The 23,249-nt window shown below is 40.4% G+C and overlaps 1 long non-coding RNA gene across 1 annotated transcript; it reads left to right on the top strand.

Moving 5' to 3' along the window:
* The first annotated feature begins 8,545 nt into the window (after nucleotides 1–8,545).
* LOC123602748 lies at nucleotides 8,546–12,658 on the top strand. Its single transcript, XR_006714719.1, has 3 exons — nucleotides 8,546–9,558; nucleotides 10,670–10,735; nucleotides 12,007–12,658. It is a non-coding gene; the product is annotated as an uncharacterized LOC123602748 (long non-coding RNA).
* The last annotated feature ends 10,591 nt before the right edge of the window (nucleotides 12,659–23,249 follow it).

Below are 23,249 nucleotides of genomic sequence, written 5' to 3'. Positions count from 1 at the left end.
TTTCCTCTGTTGTTAACATTTGGGCCATCTGTGGACCTGCTTCTAATAACATTATTTGTATCTTGACTTTGGGTCACACTGTCCTCTTACTGTCAGTAGCTCATGATATTGTTGTTTTATACTGGCCATGTGGTCTAATAGAGCAACAAGGTTGGAGGTAAATAATATTTACTCCTACTGTGCAGCATGGGTCCTGCTCTTTTAGTCCTCTGTGTTTGAGGGGCTGGTCAACCTGATCTTTAGTTGGGCGGGTTCCAAGCTTTGTTGCAAGTTTTTGGATTCAGTTTATGACTGGTTTCATGAGCTTTAAGAGTGGGATCAGGACTTTCCTTTTGGTATGTCTTGAAACCCTAGAGCCTGCAAGACTCTGGAAATTTCCTCAAGCTTCACAGGCCAGCTCCCAGATTTCCAAACTATGGAAACCTGTCTGTGCTTTAGAACCCAGCCACCAAATTTTGGGGGTTGTTGTAACATTTTCTTTGCCCCCCCCCGCCCCCACTCTGCCTCTTCATCATAGAAGTTTGGGGTATCTGTTTCCAGTCTGACGCCCTCCCCCCAGCTTTCAGTAGGCAGCTGCAATGTGTTGAGAAAGGGCCTGCTGTGCCTCCAGTAGGGGACATTCCTGTCAGTTCTCCTGCTTTGCCTCAGTTTCTACAGGCTGCTTCCTGGCCCCGGGTGAGAGCCCGTGCTCTGAGGAGAGAACTCCTCTCAGCTTTGCTGGCTACACCCAAGCTTTGCAAGCCAATGCCTAAGAATCAATGAAATTCGTGTACCTAAGAGAATCTCTCTTCCCGCTCCCGGTTGGCTTCCACCTCCAGCAGGCTGCTTTCCTGTACTGGGGAAGCCTTGATGTACCTCTGGGGGATATTTTTTGGCACCCCTGCCCTGGCATGAACTTTCAGTGTACTCAGCCCATGTACTCAGCACAGGTATCATGCCTGCCCACATACGATCATTGAAAGTGTGTTTACGGATAGGCTGGTCTCTCCCTTCCTTTGCTATATCCCTTCCAGACTGCCCTAGGGGTGAAAGCAGTGTGGGACTCCTCTTCTAGAAAGTACCTGATTCTTTCTAACATTTAGTTAATTTAGTTATTTTTGCCTCACGAATTCCCTGATGGGTATAAAACAAGTAAACAAAAACAGCAACAAATCCAACTATGATTTTTTAGCATTTCTGGCCTGTTCTTGTTAGGGTAAGAGTGACAGACTTGAGGGGTTCCTGAGTGGTTCCATCAGTTGAGTGTCCGACTCTTGATTTCAGCTCAGGTCATGATCCCGGGGTCATGGGATCGAGTCCCATGTGTGGCTCTGGGCTGAGCGTGGAGCCTGCTTAAGATTCTCTGTCTCTCTTTCTCTCCCTCCGCCCCTCTCCCCCACTCACTCTCTCTCTCTAAAAATAAGATAAATTGTAAAAAAGAGATGAGTGACAGACTTGTAACTTTCTGCATCTTATACAGAAATTAAGTCTTGTCCCCTCATTAGATGTGCATTGTCCTCAGGGGGTAGGTTGTATACCTGTCACAAGGTTACCTGAAATACACACACACACACACACACACACACACACACACACACACACATTCCTTTTAAAATGGCTAAACAATGCTTTAAAGCCTCAAAGTTCAACATCCATACTAATGTAAAGGAGCTTAAACTTCCCTTTGTCTTCAAAAATGCCCTCTAGAATCTCCCATATTAGTGATGGACTTTATTCACATAATTCTTTATCCAACAAATGCTTGTTGTGTGCCTACTATGTGCTGGGGGCCATCTCAGGGCCTGAAGCTACAGGATAAAAGTCCCATGGAGCTTACATTTTAGTATACTTGTAGAAAAATAAAAGGATCATGATTTAGATGGGAGAACTCCCACAATGTACAAGTTCACCATGCTCTAACATTGGAAACAGCCATTTCAGGAGCCAAATTATTAAGGATAATTTATTCCAGATCTCTGCTGAAATAAACAATGCTTCTGAGTTCTGTACAAATGTGTAGCCAGCAGGGAGCCGCCTGACTCCATCAGTTTCTAGGCATCTTTCAGCAAAGTCAGAGCTCCACAAGGAAAGCCGAGTATTCAGGGCCTCTGTGCATATGCAGGCATGCCCTGGGGTCTCAGGCTAATGAGGGGATTACACTCTTCTTTGTGTGCCATTATTTCATTGGTGACAGACTTAATGTGGACAGTAATGCTCACTTAATAAGCAATGCAGTATAATTTAACAGGAGTTATGAGTATACGTTAAAGTGAATCTTCATCTGCAATTTGAAGAGCTTCATGTCTATGACAGAACAGTGAATGAAGAACTCACCTAAAAATAGTGACATCCCGAATTATGTTATTACATTCAGTTCTTTTACTTAAACTTCTTAGACGACGAAAAGTGGAAAAATATATTTCATGATTCGGGTATAATACTAAGAGCTTAAACCAGATGGTTCTATTCACCGAACGTATCACAAGACATGAAATCATGTTTACTCACACAGTTTTAGCTTACCAACTGAATCAGGGTCATGCGTAATTTGTATTGATCCATAGCTGGCTACAGGCAGAAATCAGTGGCTGTGTGTTATGCATAAAATATGACTCTATCATGCAGATATATATGCAGACGTACATGATGGAATTTAGGAGTGAGTATCATATCAGTACATAATGATGCTGTGCCTGAAGGTAGTCAGGGAAATAGATTTTCAATAGACTCTGATGTAGTAGCTTTCCTCTGGGTGGGGAAGAATTAATTAGAATAAGGTCCCTTCAAAGTTAGAGATGTTTTCAACACCATTCCTTCATCCGGCCAGCACTGGTGTTGTTCACATCATGCTAGGATCTGGGGATTCAAAGATAAATAGAAAACAGTATCTGCTCCCAAGGGCACACAGTCTAGTGACAGAAAGTGATGAAAAACTAAGACTTAGAGGGATCTGGTAAGTTCTGTAGTAAAAGCATGAACAAGGTACTCTGATATGGAGAAATGGAATCTCTCGACTTTTCCTGAAGATATTAAGGAAGACTTTGTGACAAAGGTGTCATTTATTTGGTCTTACAAGAGTCAGTATTTGCCAGGCAGACAAAGGGAGTAGATAATTTCAGACAGGCGGGCAAGTTCATGTCTCTTTCTTCACTTTTCCTTAACTCCCTGCCATTTGGCTTTTGTCTCTGTACCTTAAACTATTCTGTCCTGAAGGACACCAAGCCATTAACAGTTTCTCGGGCTGCATTCTCTCCTTGACCGTTCTGTCTCGTTTCACTTTATTAACCACTATCTCCCCCACGCTTCTTTAAACAGATTCCTCCTTTTGGAAGATCATTTAACCTGAAGTATGAAAATGACTGCAGGGAGTATTGGTTAGGATTTTATTGTGTTAATCAAAGTGAGAAATGATAGGGCCTGACCCGAGACTTGGAGTGCTAATACAGAGGGGGAATAGGTTCTAGAGTGATTCGAAAAACAGACCCTAGGGAGGAAGGGCAGATTGGAAGTACACTGTGGGAGGTGGGTAGGGTATGACCCCACCAGACTGGACTTAATGTCTTAGAACCTTGACAGAACACTTAACTTCTCTCTCAGACGGGCTGTCATCCCTGGACACGTTATAAAACAGCTCCAAAAAATAATGTTACTCATTTCTTTATTTTTAAAACTGTCTTAAAACACACATAACAAAATTTATCACCTTCCCTATTTTTAAGCGTGCAGTTCAGTGGCAACAGTTACATTCACATTGTTGTGCCACCATCATCACCATCCATTTCCAGAACTTTTCTCGTCTTTTACAAAACTGAAACCCTGTATTCATCAAGCAGTAACTCCCCTAGCAACCACCGCTTACATTCTATCTCCATGGATTTGACTGTTCTAGGCACCACATATAGATGGGAGTCATACAGTGTTTGTCTTCTGATGACTGACTGATTTCACCCAGCACAGTGAAACCTCCTGGTTCATCCGTGCTGTGGCACGTGTTCAAATTTCCCACGAAAGCGGAACAATATTCCATTGTACCTATTTAACGGATTTTGTTTACCTGTTTAATCATCGATGGATACTTGTGTTGCGTCCGCCTTTTGGTTATTTTCTTGCTTCTTAAGGCTGAAAATAACATTTGAAAGATGCTTATACTATTCCACACTGAAAATACCTACAAAGTACCCATTCTTTAGAAAAAGCATAAATCTGTTATTTTTTTTTTTTCTTACTAACTCACATCATGGAAAAAAAGAGGAAAGCACCAAGTTTGATCTCAACCAGCACAGATTTCTCAGGATCTTCACCTTCTATTGAGTCTTTCTGTTCTTCTCTCTGCTTTGCCCTTTCTTACCTTCTATGACATCGTTAAGAAGGGATTGGCTGTTAAATAATGGTTGGATGAGCCGACGTGTATTATGATCATTGCTTGATGGTCGGTGCTTGTTTTGTTTCAGTTACATCTTTGCCAAATAAAGCAAAGATGCACAGCTTTTCTTGTATCTTAATTCTCTCATCTGGTTTCAATTTTCTTCTGTCAGAGGGGTATCTTTCACAGTAGTTCTTTTAGCAAGGATCTAGTAAATGTCCCAGGCTTTGTTTCTCTGAAAGTCTATTTTGCCCTCGCTCTTGAATGAAAATAATAAGACCATAGCTAGACCTGTGACAGTGAAACTTCAGAACGCCAAAGACAAAGAAGTCTAGAAACTTAAGAACTTCGATATAGACATTTGAAACAGCATTACAAGTTAGTAGTCTTGAGGAAATTGGCTATTCAGACAGACGAAAAACCTAAACGTCAGAAAAGCAATATTGTACAAGTTTGGACGAGAATAGAAAAATAATATCTTTATGGCATTAGAATAGAGACGTAATTATTATGTAAAATTCAAGAGCATAAACCATGAAAAATATAATATACTTGAATATCTTAAACTTTAAAAAAATCCTCCACCCAGTACCATATAAAAGTAAAAGAGCAAATAAAACAAAAACAAAAACAAAAACAAGACAAACAAAACAGAAGTACAAAAGCAAGATGCACACTAGGATATTTGCATAGTACACAGAAATTATTAGTATGTAAAGAATTCCAACCAATCAATAAAAAAAAAAAAGCCCGGTGCGCCTGGGCGGCGCAGTCGGTTGAGCGTCCGACTTCAGCCAGGTCACGATCTCGCGGTCCGTGAGTTCGAGCCCCGCGTCAGGCTCTGGGCTGATGGCTCAGAGCCTGGAGCCTGTTTCCGATTCTGTGTCTCCCTCTCTCTCTGCCCCTCCCCCGTTCATGCTCTGTCTCTCTCTGTCCCAAAAATAAATAAACGTTGAAAAAAAAAAATTAAAAAATAAATAAATAAATAAACAACTTTAATAAATAAAAAATAAAATGAGGATAATAATAATAATAATACCTATTCTATTCTACATGTCTCCCAAGGTTATAATGAGGATCCAAAGAAGCATTGTGTGTAAAAATATCTGGTAAATGGGAAACAAATATTCTGTAAAAGTACAAAAAGTTTTCCATTTGTAGTCATCAGGGCAGTATTGGTGACTTGACATCTGTTTTATCTTTTCTGAGAATATATCATGACTATTGCAGCCTTCAGGCCTTCCCTGGCCTGGAATGCCTTCTCCTCTTTCCTCCACATAGTGAAGTCCTCAGTGTCCTTCAAGCACACTTTCCCCACTAAGGTGCCCTTCTTTTGAGCTTTTCTGAGTCTCTTTAGTGGAGTTTGTGGGATCACTATTGCATACTATCTTTCTCTGGCCATTGCTTTAAGTCTCTTTCTCCCTTGTCAGGGACATTATTTTATACACCTTCTCCTCCCACAGTACATGACAAAAACAGCGGACTCACAGTAAGTAAATGTTTGTTGAGTAGCATTAAAAGGTGAACTGAGACATATCAAAATTTTTAAGAGCATGAGCCAAAATTAATTCGAATCAGGAGGTAGCCAGGAAGTAGAAAGGAACTCTGAGGAGCCATACAAAATGAAAGACTTTTACAGCCAATGTAGCAGGATCAAGGAAATGACACTAGGCAAAAAGGATGTTGGTGATTGCAAGATTATTTTCCTTTGGGGGAGAGCATTGTTCCATCAGGCAGTCTACCTAACTAGTACTGACCAAGTGATTCCTGATTGACTGGTTCAAGTTTCCATTTCTGGGAGAAGATTCCATTTATGTAATTAAGTCTCAGTTTGGTGATGGGGGGCTTAGCATAAGCAACTCCATTTTGGATGTGTTGTTTTTAACAGTAGTTTAATACTCTCTGAGTTGGCTCGTATCCGTTCCCAAGAGCCCATTATGCATATCTCTTCCCAATTTTTCACTTAGTGATGTCAAGTTGGTAGCTTGAAAGTGGCAGTTCTGGGAGCGTTTCTACCACAGGAGTTGGCAAATGCTACAAATTATAGCCCCACGCTCTACCATAGCCAACTGTTGACATTTACCAGCACACCATCCATGAAGGTTCTGCATGAAGATGGTCTGCAACGGAGAAGAGAACACAGTTCCTAAGATGGAGTCACAGCTGGTAAAGGGTGCAGAAGGGTGGCCTGAGCCTTTAAAGGTAGCCTGCACTGGGGTGCCTGGGTGGCTCAGTTGGTTGAGCATTCGACTTAATTTCAGCTCAGGTCACGATCCCAGGGTTATGGGATCAAGCCCTGCATTGGGGCTTAGGATCCTCTCTCTCTCCCTCTGCCCCTCTCCCCGACTGTCATTCATATATATGTGTGTGTGTGTGTATATATATATATATATATATATATATATATATATCTCCATATTACAAGTACATGTGGGAAGGCTGCCTTATCTTTCTCCTTGAATTCCACTGATGCCCTCTTTTAATCAAGAGTATTACTACTATGACAGACATATAGGAATAGGGGAGGCAAGGTATTTTTATCATTACTGTCAGGGGTGTAGAAACAAAAGAGCAGTTTAAAAAAATCTTTAAAAATATAGGTGGGGGGAAAATATAAAGGTTTGACCAAACTGTACAATTACACAATTAGTTATGGGGGGAAATGTGATTGCTGGGTCTTCGTATTTTAGCCTTACTATTCATGGCATTGAATATGTTAGCATATAAGAGATTTTGTTTAGAGTGAACAGGAAGTGAGAGAGGATATAATCTCCTGGAGGGTGCAAATGACAGCCTAAAGAAGGAGGGCATGGCGACCAGCCTGGGGTGATCAGGAGGAGAGTAGGTTGGAGCAACATGATCCACAACTTTTTCTACTAGGTTTTTCAGTCCCTTTTCTTAATGCCAGTTATCCATTACCTAAAGCAAGATAAAATAGAGATTTTTCCCCCAAATTAGGGAATAGGGTTAATCTAAATCGTATGTTCCCCTTTTATGAATTAATACACTTTTTAAAGGCATTGTAAGAGAAGAGTACTTTTTGGCAAACCTCCAGCCAAATGCCTATCAAGATAATGCTTTCCACATAAGTTTAAATCTTCAGTCACCTGATTGATTTTAATGTAGAAATTACAGTATCATAACCTATCACCCTTAAGGGTAAAATCAAGAATAAATAAAGGCCAGCCTTTTGGTCCAACCACTTCCCACTCAATGAGTGATCTCATTATTGTCAAAATATTGGCCTACAGTTGTGGGCATCTGTGCTGCCGTGCACAGTCTCGTCCTCACTGCCACATAGGAAACAAGGGGCGGGGGGGGGGGGGTCCCTGGGCAGTGCAACATAGCGCTGGGATGGTGCCCGTTGTCTCCTTGCTCCTGCTCTGCTGTGTGGGCACTTGGCTGCAGCTCATTTTCTCTGGGAAATCTCATTTTCTCTGAGAAACCTTTCCCTCTGTAAAAGAAACATGAGTCAAAGAGCGGAAAAGAAATTGAGGTGATGGAGGAGAAAAGCAAGAAAGGGAAGATGAACTACAGGGTGTGGTTTGAAATGCAAAGCCTGGATAACAGAAAATTAAAACAGAATAGAGGAACACAAATTGAAAAGCTTTGGAACAAAGTAATCAGAGAAACCAAATTTTAAATCTGGAAAAAGAATTAACTGATTATAACAACGGGAGATGGAGACTAGAGCTTCCTGAAGTCTCCTTGATTACAGAGAAGGCAGAACTGGACCGAAGCGTGGTTTTATGTCGTAAGGATCGTCACTAAAATTTTAACTGATGAAAAATAGCCTTGTAGAAGAAATCAAAGAACTCGTGTGAGTTAATATGGACCTGCCTGAATGAGTTAAATACATTCCCTCCCTCTTAGTGCCCTGCAGTAGTCAGCTTTCCAATTCTACGGGACCATGACAATCTCAGCTATGCTTGGGATTCTTTCACTTTATAATGTTGGTACCAAAGCCTTATAAAATGCTGTTTGTGTAGAGAACTCAGTGATGTTAAAAAAGCAATCGTTCGTAAGAAAAATTCCGAAGGGAGCAGTAACACGAAATGATGAAAATGCCAAAGATATGAAAAATAAAGACAATTGTTACAAGACGCAATAGCTTTGAATGTTTGCTTTTATGTGACAGATGTTTTTAACCAAAGCTCAACGTTGGCTGTTTGAGTACACTTATGATTTTAATTTGTGCTCTATTCCCTTTTCATATCGATGTCTACTTACAACATCTGTGAAGGCTCTGTAACCTGAATTTGACAGGGGAAAGTGAACAGACTGCTTTTGGAGTGTTTCCATTAAGTCCACATAACAGACTGTTAACAAAAATCTTAAATAGCTATTCTAATCATCAACAGCAATCTTACACAAATTAAATTAGACCCAAAGGGCCCGATTAACTTTAAAATGCCTTACAGGCATGTAACATAAATTTAACTTTTTTTTTTTTCCTTTGGAGAAGAAATAGGATTTTTCAGTGTGAGTCAGATATACAGTTAAAAAAAAAAAAAAAAAAAAAGCCAGCATGCATGTTAGACTCATAATAACGTGGAGACAGGATTTCATTTTCTTTATCAGGAAACCACACTTATGTGCATAGAAATTCAGTTAGGCCGCAACCAAGCTCCCTGTTTACATGCAAAGTAGATGCATCGAATGAGGTCTTATTGCTGAAGAAAAGAGGCATGTATCAATTGGCCTTAACGTTAAAATGATGCCATGAGCAGAGGTAAAGCTGAGCTAGAATTTCTGCGGTTCGTCAACCCCACCTACCAAGAAATAGGCTGAATTCATGATTTAAAGCATAATTAGACCATGAATCAAGGAAAACCCATTAAAAAAGATATCTTCCCTTCTCTGCTTTGGCTAAATCCCCAGGGGTCTGTCCAAATTCATTTCTTGAATTTTCACTTATTCCAAATCCCAGCCAGCAGGTTCACCATCTATATATTTAATAGCCTCCATTCCTCACACACATTGGATACCTTCTCTTAGGCAACTTCCTTCCAGCTGCATGAAACATGTGATTTCTGCCCAAATCAGTAGCAGCAAATGAGAAACTTCGTATTAAAGACCATGAACTGTCAGAATTACCAAAGCTACATTTTGGACAGCCTATTGGTTTGAGGAAACCGCGTCCTTTCAACTCTTGGAAAACTATCGCAGACAACCTCCTTGGCAGGCAACACCCCCTGTGTTCTGGTGCCCTCAAGGTAAGTGTTTTCAACCACTTGGAGATGTTCTCTTCTCCCCACCTCTCCAGATGCTAGGTAAGAGTCTTGGGAGATGTTCATTGCCTGCAGAATATTCATTGGTACCTTACAGTACAAAAGTGCTTTTCAGAAACCTACCCTCTTCCACACATTGCTGGGGGCTTTGACCGCCACCTGGATCATCAACAATGGAACCTGATTAGTTCAAGTTCACGTCAATGGCCATCTCCCAGGCACTGTGTTGGGCACATAATCTGAGATGAGATAGGCATGAGGTATTTCATGCCTCAGATAGACCAGGAAGCAAGTAGCTCCCGTTGCCACTGGCAGCCAAACTGGGACTAGAAACAGAACCAGTCTTAGGAGGAGACTAAGGCTTCTCTACCTTCAGGATCTGGGTATAGAAATAAGTATTCTGGTTATTTATGCCAGGTGGTGTCAGGTATTTTGATTCCTCACAGTTGAAAATACTTGGGGCACCGGGGTGGCTCAGTTGGTTAAGTATCTGACTCAGTTTCAGCTCAGGTCATGATCTCATGGTTTGTGAGTTCAAGCCCCGTGTTGGGCTCTGCACCAACAGTGCAGAGCCTGCCTGGATTCTCTCTCTCTCCTTCTTTATCTGCCCCTCCCTTACTTGTGCGCACTCTCTCTCAAAATAAATAAATAAACTTAAAAAAAAAAAAAAAAAAAGAAAAAACTACTCCACTGATTTAAGTGGTCTTCTGAGCAATTTGTACACCAATATCTCAGAAGTTTTCCTAGAATTCAACCACGAGTCCATAAGTGCTGGACCAAAGAGGCTCTAAATAGCAGACAATGCACGGCATATTGTCTCCATTCTCCAGTGTTGGAGAACTGATTGTGAACCATGTGTGTGCGTGACTCTCTAGGACGGAGTTCTTTTCCCAAGAGACTTCCTCATGCAACTAGACCTCTTCTGCCCACCTGTCAGATATGTCCAGTGATACCCTAGAATATGCCAGGTTAAACTCAAGCTAGAACCCCAGGTACATAAATAAATATATTTAATGTATTTTCATATCAAGTTTGAACTGAAAAATGTTGTTTTGTTTTGTTTTCGTTTATCAGACTTAATTCCCCTTCGTTTTAGATAAAACCCAGACTGGAGAAGTGACTTGACCTGACTTGAGTCCGGAAACACTGAGGAGGCACAGAGGTAGGACAGAGCCCACATTTCCTGCTCTCCACTCAGCGCTCAGCCTGCTGCTCGGCAATCCTGAACCTTCGAGCATAACCCTCGTGCCCTTTTCCAGTAGCAGATGAGCATTCTACAAGCATTTTTGGGGGATCTGAAGTAAAACTGTTGAGATTCTATATTTTAGGAAGTCTGAAGTTTTCATGGCTCTGCCGTGTTAAAACTGTTACTGCTACTTTCCAAGAAATTGTCCTCGGATGCAATGAAAATTTAAAGAAAGACTAACTGTCAGGAAAAGAGTTTTAAGCTCCAGGTTAAAGCTCAGACTAAACTGAATGATAAGAAGGTTATTCAATCATACCTAGGCTTCTTTCCTTCAGTGTGTTCTAAAGTAATTAAGAGTAGTCATTTAACAATAACAAAAAATCCCAAGTTTTAACATAAAAAAGAAGCAGAGGGGCACCTGGGTGGCTCAGTCCCCGGGTTAAACTTCCAACTTTGGCTCCGGTCATGATCTCCCAATTCGTGGGTTCGAGCCCCACGTCGGGCTCTGTGCTGACAGCTCGGAGCCTGGAGCCTGCTTCGGATTCTGTGTCTCCCTCTCTCTCTGACCATCTCCCAACTGTGCTCTCTCTCTCTCTCTCTCTCTCTCTCTCTCTCTCAGATATCTCTCTCTCTCTGAAATAAGTAAACATTAAAAAAAATGCAGAAAAACATGCAGACCTTTTATGTTGTACCTAATCCATATGAAATATTTAACTGTGAAAATTGCTGCCAAATAAATCCTGGACACACGCTTTTCAGTACATCCCTGCCCGACTCAAGAACACACACAGGCTCCTTTCCCCTTCCATCCTTAATTCTAGAATTCTCTGGCTGGTTTCCAAAGCATTCCATGACCACACACCACTAATCAACCATCTCACTTCATCACCTCCCATGTCCTCTGAAGCATCTGCACGATGGCCAGAAGCCTCCATGGACAACATTCTCTGATACTCATGAATATTCCTCCCTCAGGTCTGAGCCCACATTTAGCTGACATCTGAAATGCCCTCAACTCTCCTGTGATTGTTCAAGCTCCATCCATCCCATAGGGACTCATCATAAACCCCTCCTCAGTGACAGCGAGCCCAGCCCATAATGTTTCCTTGCGTTCAGAAGTACTTGCCGTTGATTATCAGTCAGTGTGTTGTTTTTCTAATTATTTCAAACATATGAGTCCTTTCTAAGTTGAGTGTACACTTTTAAGGATAAGCAGTAATGTTACTCTTCCTATATTCATTCTGCAGAGCACTTTGCACAGTATGGATTTCTAACGCTCCTCTACAAATGCATATTGATGGGTGAGTAGAAATAACCTGGAGTACAGATGAAACCGCACCTTACCCCGCATCACGGGTTCCCCAGAGCCCTGGTCACCACTAGTCTGTTGGTGTATGACAGCTTGTCATTAATTAGTACAGGCTCTTATAAGGGCTGAGGACCAAGTTTCTTGTTCTCTTCCTCGGTGTTCTTCCTGCCTTGCTGTAGATTCTGAGATCTGTTGAGATCTTCATACCTGGAGAGTTCACAGACCAAATCTCAAATTTCAAAGGACACCTATGACATTGATAATCCTTTCTAGTTCCAAGTAGGCTAGGATCTCGGCTATTTCAGCAAAGCTCTTGTTCTCCAAATCCCCAGGCAATCTTGAATGTCTTGCAGAGATATGTAGTTATTTCTAATGTCTAATCTAAATCTCTTTGGCTGCAACTCAAGTCTGTTGCCTTTATCCCAACCCTAAGTGGAAACAGGGACCAGGACTTTCTTTGCTGAAAAGCATGTCCACATCATATAACTAATTTCTTTAAATGTTATTTACCAGCCTGTCTTCTTTACAAATTAAGGATGTGGTATAGTGTTTTATATCTGGTCTCAGTTTTGTTTTTTTTTTTAATTTTTTTAAATGTTTGTTATTTATTTTTGAAGGAGAGAGAGGAGCATGAGCGAGGTTGGAGCAGAGAGAGAGGGAGACACAGAATTCAAAGCAGGCTCCAGGCTCTGAGCTGTCAGCACAGAACCCGACGGAGGGCTCGAACTCACGAACCACGAGATCATGACCGGAGCTGAAGTCAGACGTTTAACCACCTGAGCCACCCAGGTGCCCCAACAACAAATTATATTTTAAAAAAATAATAAAATACAGTAAAATCTTGGGGAAAAAAAGACATTCTAAAAATTTGTGTGCTATCAACAAATTCTTCATTCTTGAGAAATCATGTTGTACTTTGTGCTTTAAAGGCTCAAAATCTTTGGATAAAATTGTCTGTTTAATCCAAAGTGAATCACAATTAATAGTCACTAATGATTTTTCTTTTTGTAATTATTCTCAAGCAACTATTTTGGGTTTTTTTTTAGACTTTAAAAAATTTACTTCCCCATCCATTAATAAGCATTTACTGAGCATTAATTATATGCCAGGTCTTGCTATGGGCAAATAAGACAAGATAGACAGAGCCCCTGCCTCATGGAGCTTACAGACATTAAATAAATATGTAATCACAGGGCCAAGCTTCACTACCACTGTAATAAGTGCTCTCCAGTGCCCTTCTTCTTAGTCCTCACGTAATGTGGCTTCTTTTCCTTCAGAACTTCATTGAAAATGTCATATCCTCTGAGAATCCTCTCCCTACCTGCCATGATTATCTGGTTTGGTTCAGAGCCCAGATTTAAGAAGCTTATCACAATTTACTATTATTTAGATTATTTATTCTAAAAAGTCCATCATCCTAACTAGACTATAAGCTCCACAAAGACAAAGGGCCTGTTTTATCGTGTTCTGTTGTCTTTGCTGTCACTTGCTAGCATGATGCTTGGCTCGCAGTTGGAACTCTAAAAAATATTTGCTGAACGAATGGGTAAGTGAACCAATAATAGAAAGAGACCTAAGAAATGAATAGGCTCTGGCCAAAGAAATGGAGGACGTGAGAGGGGTGTTGGGTGGGGGTGGAGAGAACTTTCCTGTCAGAAGGAGCAACCTGTGTCAGGTCCTTGAGGGTGAAAGGAGCATGGCATGTGGCAGGAACAGAAAGAAGACCAAGGAACCCTGGCATTACAGGAGGAAAGTAGTGGGCAGCTCAGCTCCTCTTGGCCCTGAATATCAAACTGAGGACTTCAAATTTTATTTGAATCATCATTGGAAGCCACTGGTGTGGTTTAAGTAGGGAAATGACTTGTTCAACTTTTCTTTGTAAAGCTGCTCTATCCAATATGGCAGCCATTAGCCCGGCATGGCTACTTAGATTTAGATTCATTAAGAATAAACGAAATTAAAATTTCAGTTTCTCAGTCGTACAATCCACATTTCAAGTGCTCAAAAGTCACAAGTGGTTAGTGGCTATCTTAACAGAAAGCACGGTTAGAGTGCTCAGTGGTTCAGAAGACGATTCCAGTTTACTGTAAAACTTGAACCTAAAAACCTAAATGTGAGACGTGAAACCATAAAACTTCCAAAAGAAAACATAAGCAGTAATCTCTTGTACATTGGCCTCAGCAACATATTTATGTGTATGTCTCCTCAGGCAAGAGAAACAAAAGTACGAATAAACTGTTGGGACTACAGCAAAATAAAGTTTTTTCTTTTAATTTTTTTTTTTTTTTTTTTTTTTTGCATAGCAAGGGAAACCAATAAAAAGGCAACCTATTGGTTAAGAGAAGATATTTGCAAATGATGTATCCAATAAGGGGTTAACATCCAAAATATGTAAAGAACCTACACAACTCAACGCCAAACAATTAAATAAATAAAATAAATAATCCATTTAAAACTGGTTAGAGAACCTGAATAGACATTGCTCCGAAGTAGACATACAGGTGGCCACAGACCCATGAAAAGATGCTCTATATCCCTCAGCCATCAAAAAGAATGAAATCTTGCCATTTGTGACAACATGGATGGACCTAGATAGTATTATGCTTGGTGAAATCAGTCACACAGAGAAAGATAAATATCATATGATTTCATTTATAGGTGGAATCTAATAAAGCGAATGAACAAGCAAGCAAAAAACAGACTCAACTACACAGAACAAACTGATGGTTGCCAGAGGGCAAATGGGTGAGAGGATGTGTGAAATAGGTGAAGGGGGTTAAGGGGTACAAACTTCCAATTGTAAAATAACTAAGTCACAAACAAATAAACTGGAACCTATCCAACGGCAAATGTAAGAACTTTTTTTGCAGCGGAAAAAAAATATTTAAAACTATAGCCCCGATTTGAAACAAATTTTGAGTTTTGACAGAGCAATTTAACAGTTCAGAAAAGTACCAGTGCTTATAAGCTCATAAAAAGAAGCTGCTCTCAAACATGTTGAGAATCCGTCAAAACATTTTGAGCTACAGTTCTAAAATTTGTATTATCTAAAAACAAATACATCTTTTTTTTTTTTTCTCAACGTTTATTCATTTTTGGGACAGAGGGAGACAGAGCATGAAGGGGGGAGGGGCAGAGAGAGAGGGAGACACAGATCGGAAACAGGCTCCAGGCTCTGAGCCATCAGCCCAGAGCCCGACGTGGGGCTCGAACTCACGGACCGCGAGATCGTGACCTGGCTGAAGTCAGACGCCCAACCGACTGCGCCACCCAGGCGCCCCTAAAAACAAATACATCTAAAGACTGGTCTGGAGATAATGAACAGGAATCTATTAGCAAATTTACTAATTAGGGTTACATCTATGCTTTTATGGAAACACTAAACATTTGTTTATTTGAAGTCAAATCTCTTTAGCCAACTACCACGAATATTGGCTGCCTGTCAAAAATGATGTGCCCAAATTTCATATGTTTTACATCTCCTAGTAGTGATCCAGCCCACACAGTATTTTTATATAATGACAGCTGTCATGAAAGCAGAATATCGTATATATACATTGGATTTTGATTAATGAGCTAATGGTAGTTCCCGGTCAAAGTCATTAGGCCCTGTGTGGTGTCTGGCATGCTCAGAGTTGATGTCAATGACGTCATCCATGTGTTAGGATGTAGCTAAAATGAGCACATTACTGATAGCCATGCTTTTTCAACGGCAGGTCACAACCTATTACTAGGGTGTGAAATTAATTTAGTCAGTGCTATCAGGGTTGAATAAAGAACAGAAACCTAATAGACTAGAATTAGAGTCCATTGAACATGATGCAAGTAAGTATTGGTTTGGGAAAAGTTTCAGTTGTGTGTCTGTCCTGTGACTTCTGGGTCATACTGTAGAATGTATTTCTTACTGTGGGTTACAGTGAAAATAGTTTTTTCATGTTTATTTATTTTTGAGAGAGAGAGAGAGACACAGCACAAGTCGGGGAGAGGCAGAGAGCGAGAGAGGGAGAGGGAAACACAGAATCTGAAACAGGCTCCAGGTTCTGAGCTGTCAACATAGAGCCCAAGGCGGAGCTCGAACCCACAGACCGTGAGATCATGACCTGAGCTGAAGTTGGACGCTTAAGCAACTGAGCCCCCCGGGCGCCTCCAGATGTTACCTTTTTTAATGAGGCCTGCTGTGACTTCTTTATTCAAGACTGCAACCCTCCTCACACTCTTTCCTCATAACCCCCCTTTCCCTGCTGATTTCATTCCTCCATAGTACCAGCCACCCTCAGTTGTACTATAGAATTTATTTATTATGTGTATTGTTTGCCTTTCTCCCTCTACTAGATGTAAACTTCAGGAAGGCAGGTATCCTTGTCCCTTGTATTTACTGACAACCAGAACAGGGTCTGGCACATAGCAGGTGTCAATAAATATTGTAGAATTAATTTAGATTGGGCCCACATCAAGAGAGACCAAGCATCAAATTCAAAATTACCAGATGGATTTTGCATTCATAGGTTATTTTCTGCATTTTATCAGAAACTTCTAACCCTTCTTAAAAAGCAGGCATTCTAACTTACATTTGCTCCTTATAAGCCTCAGTCCACATCTGGTTCTATAAGCCATTAGACCAAGAGCCTCCACTAACTTCTTAGAATCCATCCCAGAGGAGTATAGCATAAGAAATGAGCCTCTGGTGATAATTTATAGATTTAATACAGCTAATCTAGGTAAAATCATCAAAACATGTGCCTCTGCTGAACACGCTTATTTATCCAACATGGAAAATGAAATAGTAAAGGAGGTCAGAAAATAAATTACAGTGTCACGTGGTTTACAACTTAAAACTTAAGGAGAAAAGTAACCGGATCAAGGTGATGGGCCCTGAAATTTGGGTTCCGAAGCCATCCAGTTCAGGGAATAAAGCCACCCAGTTCAGGGAATAAAGGTCCCCAGTTCAGGGAATAAAGGAGTTGACTCTGCCACCCAGGTAGGAGGGTTATGTTCTTGGTACATTTCATTTATCTTTCACCTCAAACTTTCCAACATAGAAGCAGGGACTACTCCTGGCATCTAAGGGAATCACCAATGCCTTTTTGTACTTATTCCAAAACAAGTTACCTTGATCTGGTTAGTGTTATGAGCATCATATATGAAGTAGTTTCCATTTTTAAAAAGCTGGGAGATGGTTGGGTCACCTGGGTAGCTCGGTCGGTTGGGCGTCGGACTTCGGCTCAGGTCATGATCTCGCGATCCGTGAGTTCGAGCCCCGCGTCGGGCTCTGTGCTGACAGCTCGGGGCCTGGAGCCCGCTTCGGATTCCATGTGTCCTTCTTTCTCTGCTCCTTCCCTGCTCACACCCTGCCTCTCTCTCAAAAATAAATAAAGATTAAAAATTTTTTTTAAATAAATAAGTAAATAAAAAATAAAAAGCTGGAAGATTGTGAAATAAATAAATAATTTCTGGAAGAAATGGTAGAAGTATCATTTTGGGTTTGTGCATGATTGCAGTATGGATGCCATTTATAAAATGGCTCACAGAAGACATATTTGATGTTAGAAATAACAAAAGGAGACTTCAAATAGATTGACCTCATATAAATAGCAAAAAACTCCAAAACAAGGGCACCAGGGTGGCTCAGTAGGTTTAGTGACCATCTCTTGGTTTTGGCTCAGGTCATGCATGATCTCATGGTTTGTAGGATCGAGCCCCACGCCAGGCTCTGAGCTGACAGCACGGGGCCTGCATGGGATTCTCTCTCTCTCTCTCTCTCTCTTTCTCAAAATAAATAAATAAGCATTAAAAAAAAAAAAAAAAACCTTCCGGGGCGCCTGGGTGGCGCAGTCGGTTAAGCGTCCGACTTCAGCCAGGTCACGATCTCGCGGTCCGTGAGTTCGAGCCCCGCGTCGGGCTCTGGGCTGATGGCTCAGAGCCTGGAGCCTGTTTCCGATTCTGTGTCTCCCTCTCTCTCTGCCCCTCCCCCGTTCATGCTCTGTCTCTCTCTGTCCCAAAAATAAATAAACATTGAAAAAAAAATTTTTTTTTAAAAAAAAAACCTTCCAAAACAAAATATAACCAAACACTTCACAAAAGGATGCTACACATTTGGCCACTTATTTTAATCATTATCTTAATTTGTGCTTATTTATTTACCACACTGTTGTGAGAAACTTAAAGCTATATTATTTTTCCTTTTGTCCCCAAATCTATCCCTCTTCCTCCCAATCTGTACTGATATTTGAGGAATTTGAACATAAACTCAACTTGAAAGCTTTCTTCTATCTCAGTGTTTATCTCCAAAGCCAGAAGAATTGCACCAAATCTTATTCATACTTCTTAATATTGTTTTTATTTTAAGCTACATTTTAAATAAATGGAAACATGTCTGCATGGTTCCTGTCTACAAGAAAGATGACAGAATCTGTTTCATTATAGGCTTGTCACGGTTCAGTCAATATTGCCAAAGCTGTGGAATAAATATTGCAGCCTTTCAGGGTAGGGCAATTCTTTCACATCTTAAATCAATGTTAAACTTTTAAAATGTCTCTGTTTTTTTTTTTTTTTCCCAACTCCAGAACAAGGGGTACTTACTTGGTTACAAATTCTTCACCTCTTGGCATGATCTTGATAAGAAATACATGGGATTAGGGGCACCTGGGTGGCTCAGTTGGTTAAGCATCAACTGCAGCTCAGGTCATGATCTCATGGCTCATGAGTTTGAGCCCGGCATCGGGCTCTGTGCTGACAGCTCAGAGCCTGGGGCTGTTTGGGATTCTGTGTCTCCTTCTCCCTTGGCTCCTGCCCCACTCACACTCTGCACTCTGTCTCTCTCTCTCTCTCAAAAATTAATAAATATTAAAAAATTTTTTTTAATAAAAAAAGAAATACATGGGATTCATTTGTTTTGTCTAGAGGTCTTGATAGGTTTTTTCTTAGTGTGTTTCATATTTACACTAAAACGTAGAAAAAATATATAAGCACTTTTAAAAGATAATCATTTTATTAATTTAACTAAGTTCTTAAAGAATTAGGGATATTTATGAACTAACAACATTCATTTGTTCTGTCTTGAGACCTAGATGATTTTTTTCGTAAATTTTCTTCATGGTTATGCTAAAAATAGAGAAGTTATAAGCTCTTTTAAAGGACAGTCTTTTTACTAAGTTCTTAAAGGATTAAGGATATTTCATGGACTCTGAAGAAGACTCTAAGACCTAAGAAAAGTTACATAGTCAATGTAATTACAAAGCTTAATGTGAGGGATGCTTAGGTGGCTCAGTTGGTTAAGCATCCAACTTCAGCTCAGGTCATGATCTCATGGTCTTGTGAGTTCGAGCCCCTAGTCAGGCTGGGTGCTGACAGCTCAGAGCCTGGAGCCTCCTTTGGATTCTGCGTCTCCCTCTCTCTCTCTGCCCCTCCCCTGCTCTCTCTCTCTCTCTCTCTTTCAAAAGTAAATAAACATTAGAAAGCTTAATGTGAAATTAAATATCCTGTAGAAGATGCAGAAGTTCCTCTTTAATCAATATTACTAATTTTTGCTGTTGAGCAAAATGTCGGGTGGACGTCACACTACCAGGAAAATTGTTCATCTTTGGTGATGCATTAGTCATATTTGTCAGTTGCAGTTCCTGTTTTCAGATGGTCGGACAGGATGAGTTCCTAAAATATCTCATTACTCTTTGAAGAATATTTTACTTGTAGGCAGAGGGCAGCAGAAATGTACTGCTTTGATGTAATCAGTGAACGTGTATCCTCAACCCTCTTAATTGTGAGACCATTGGTAAAGGTAATCGAGACGAAAAGGGAGTAAGAATGTTATTCTTTAAACAGATTGGAGGGGGGGGGGCCCTGGGTGGCTTAGTCGGTTGAGTGTTCAACTTCAGCTCAGGTCGTGATCTTGTGGTTGCTGAGCTCGTGCCCCATGGCGGGCTCTGTGCTGACAGCTCAGAGCCTGGAACCTGCTTCACATTCTGTGTCTCCCCCTCTCTCTCTGCACCACCCCCCCCCCGCTCATGCTCCGTCTTTCCCTCCTCAAAAATAAATAACCATTAAAAATAACAACAACTACAAAAAAAAAAACAGATAGGAGGAAGCACAGAGTAAAATGAAACTAGAAATTAATAATATATTTTTAGAGTACATTATTTATTTAATTTCAAGTTAGTTAACATACAGTGTAGTATTGGTTTCACGAGTAGAACCCAGTGATTCATCACTTGCATATGACACCCAGTGCTCATGCCAACAAGTGCCCTCCTTAATGCCCATCACCCATTTAGCCTGTCCCCCACCTACCTCCCCTCTGGCAACCCTCAGTTTGCTCTCTGTATTTAAGAGTTTCTTCTTTTTATATATTAAATATGATTTATTGACAAATTGGTTTCCATACAACACCCGGTGCTCATCCCAGTGTATTTAAGAGTTCCTTAAGCTTTGCCTCCATCTCTGTTTTTATCTTATTTTTCCTTCCCTTCCCTTATGTTCAGCTGTTTTGTTTCTTAAACTCCACATGTGTGAAATCATATGATATTTGTCTTTCTATGACTGACTTACTTTGTTTAGCATAATACACTCTAATTCCATCCACGTTGTGGCAAATGGCAAGATTTCATTCTTTTTCATCGCCAAGTACTATTCCTGTGTGTGTGTGTGTGTGTGTGTGTGTGTGTGTGTACCACTTCTTTATCCATTCATCAGTCAATGGATGTTTGGCTCTTTCCATTTTTTGGCTATTGTTGATAGCACTGCTACAAACATTGGGGTGCATGTGTCCCTTCAGACCCGCATTTTTGTATCCTTTGGATAAATACCTAGTAGTGCAATTGCTGGGTCATAGTGTAGATCTATTTTAAATTTGGGGGGGAACCTCCATACTGGAGGTTCTGGAATCACATTCCAGAGTGGCTGCATCAGTTTGCATTCCCACCAACATTTCAAAATGTTCCCCTTTCTCCTCATTCTCACCAACATCTGTTGTTTCCTGAGTTATTAATTTTAGCCATTTTGACAGGTGTGTGGTTGTATCTCATTGTGGTTTTGATTTGTGTTTTCCTGATGATGAGTGATGTTGAGCAGCTTTTCATGCGTCTGTTAGCCATCTGGATGTCTTCTTTGGGAAAGTGTCAATTCATGCCTTCTGCCCATTTCTTCACTGGATTATTTACTTTTGGGGGGATGTTGAGTTTGATAAATTCTTTATAGATTTTGGATGCTAATCCTTTATGTGATACAACATTTGCAAATATCTTCTCCCATTCCATTGGTTGCTTTTAGCTATGTTGATTGTTTCCTTTGCTGTGCAGAAGCTTTTTATCTTGATGAGGTCCCAATAGTTCTTTTTTGCTTTTTTTTCCCCTTGCCTCTGGAGATATTTCTAGTAATAAGTTGCTGCAGCCGAGGCCAAAGAGGTTGCTGCCTCTTTTCTCCTCTAGGGTTTCGATGGTTTCCTATCTCACATTTAGGTCTTTCATCCATTTTGAATTTATTTTTATGTATGGTATAAGACAGTGGCCCAGTTTCTTTCTTCAGCACCATTTGCTGAAGAGACTTTTCCCATTGGATAAACTTTCTTGCTTTGTCAAAGATTAAGTTGGCCACACATTTGTGGGTCCTTTTCTGGGCTCTCTATTCTGTTCCATTGATCTATGTGACTGTTTTTGTGCCAGTATCATACTGTCTTCATGATTACAGCTTTGTAATACAGATTGGTGTCTGGAATTGTGATGCCTCCAGCTTTGGCTTTTTTTTTTTCAACATTACTTTGGGTCTTTTCTGGTTCCATTCAAATTTTAGAATTGTTTGTTGTAGCTTTGTGAAGAATGCTGGTGTTATATTGATAGGGATTGCATGGAATGTGTAGATGGCTTTGGATAGTATAGACATTTTAACAATATTTGTTCTTCCACTCCATAAACATGGGATGTTTTTCCATTTTCTTTGTGTCTTCTTTAGTTTTTTTCATAAGCTTTCTATAGTTTTCAGCATACAGATATTTAACCTCTTTGGTTAGGTTTATTCCTAGGTATCTTATAGCTTTTGGTGCAATTGTAAATGGGATCAATTCCTTGATTTCTCTTTCTGCTACTTCAGTACTGGTGTATTAAAGAAGCAGATGCAACCAATATCTGTACATTGATTTTACATCCTGCAACTTCGCTGAATTCACATATCAATCAGTTCTAGCAGTTTTTTGATGGGAGTCTTCCAGTTTTCCATGGACAGCATCACATCATCTGTGAAGAGTGAAAGTTTGACTTCTTCTTTGCTGATTTGTATGCCTTCTATTTCTTTTGGTTGTTTGATTGCTGAGACTAGGACTTCCAGTACTATGTTGAATAATAGTGGTGAGAGTGGACATCTTTGTCATGTTCCTGATCAGAGGGGGAAAGCTCTCAGTTTTTCCCCGTTGAGGACATGGCCTTCGTGATGTTGAGATATGTTCCTTCTATCCCTACTTTCTTGAGTGTTTTTATCAAGAAAGGATGCTGTATTTTGTCAAGTGCTTTTTCTGCATCTATTGAGAGGATCAGATGGTTCTTATCCTTCCTTTTATAATGTAGTGTATCACATTGATTGATTCGTGAATATTGAACCAGCCCTGCAGCCCAGGCATAAATCCCACTTGATCATGGTGAATAATTCTTTTAATGTACTGTGGAATCGGATTTGCTAGTATCTTGTTGAGAATTTTTTCATGCAGCTTCATCAGGGATATTGGCCTGTAGTTCTCCTTTTTAGTGGGGTCTTTGTCTGGTTTTGGAATCACGGTCATGCTGGCTTCATGGAATGAGTTTGAAAACTTTCTTTGCATTCTACTTTTCGTCATAGTTTGAGAAGAATAGGTATTAATTCTTCTTTAAATGTCTGGAAGAACTCCCCTGGGAAGCCATCTGGCCGAAGAGTCCTGTTTGTTTGTAGATTTTTGATACCTGATTCAATTTCCTTGCTGGTTATGGATCTGTTCAAATTTCCCATCTCTTCCTGTTTCAATTTTGGTAGTGTGTAAGTTTCTAAGAATTTGTCCATTTCTTCCAGATTGCCCAGTTTGTTGGCATATAATTTTTCATGGTATTCTCTTATAATTGTTTGTATCTATGTTATTTGCCGCCTGTGTGGCTCAGTAGGTTGAGCGCCCGACTCTTGCTATCAGCTCAGGTCATGATCTCTTGGCTCTGAGATCCAGCTCCGTGTTGG

This window comes from Leopardus geoffroyi, chromosome A1, assembly GCF_018350155.1.
Source record: "Leopardus geoffroyi isolate Oge1 chromosome A1, O.geoffroyi_Oge1_pat1.0, whole genome shotgun sequence".
Taxonomy (NCBI): domain Eukaryota; kingdom Metazoa; phylum Chordata; class Mammalia; order Carnivora; family Felidae; genus Leopardus; species Leopardus geoffroyi.
This window is presented reverse-complemented; position numbering and strand designations above follow the sequence as displayed.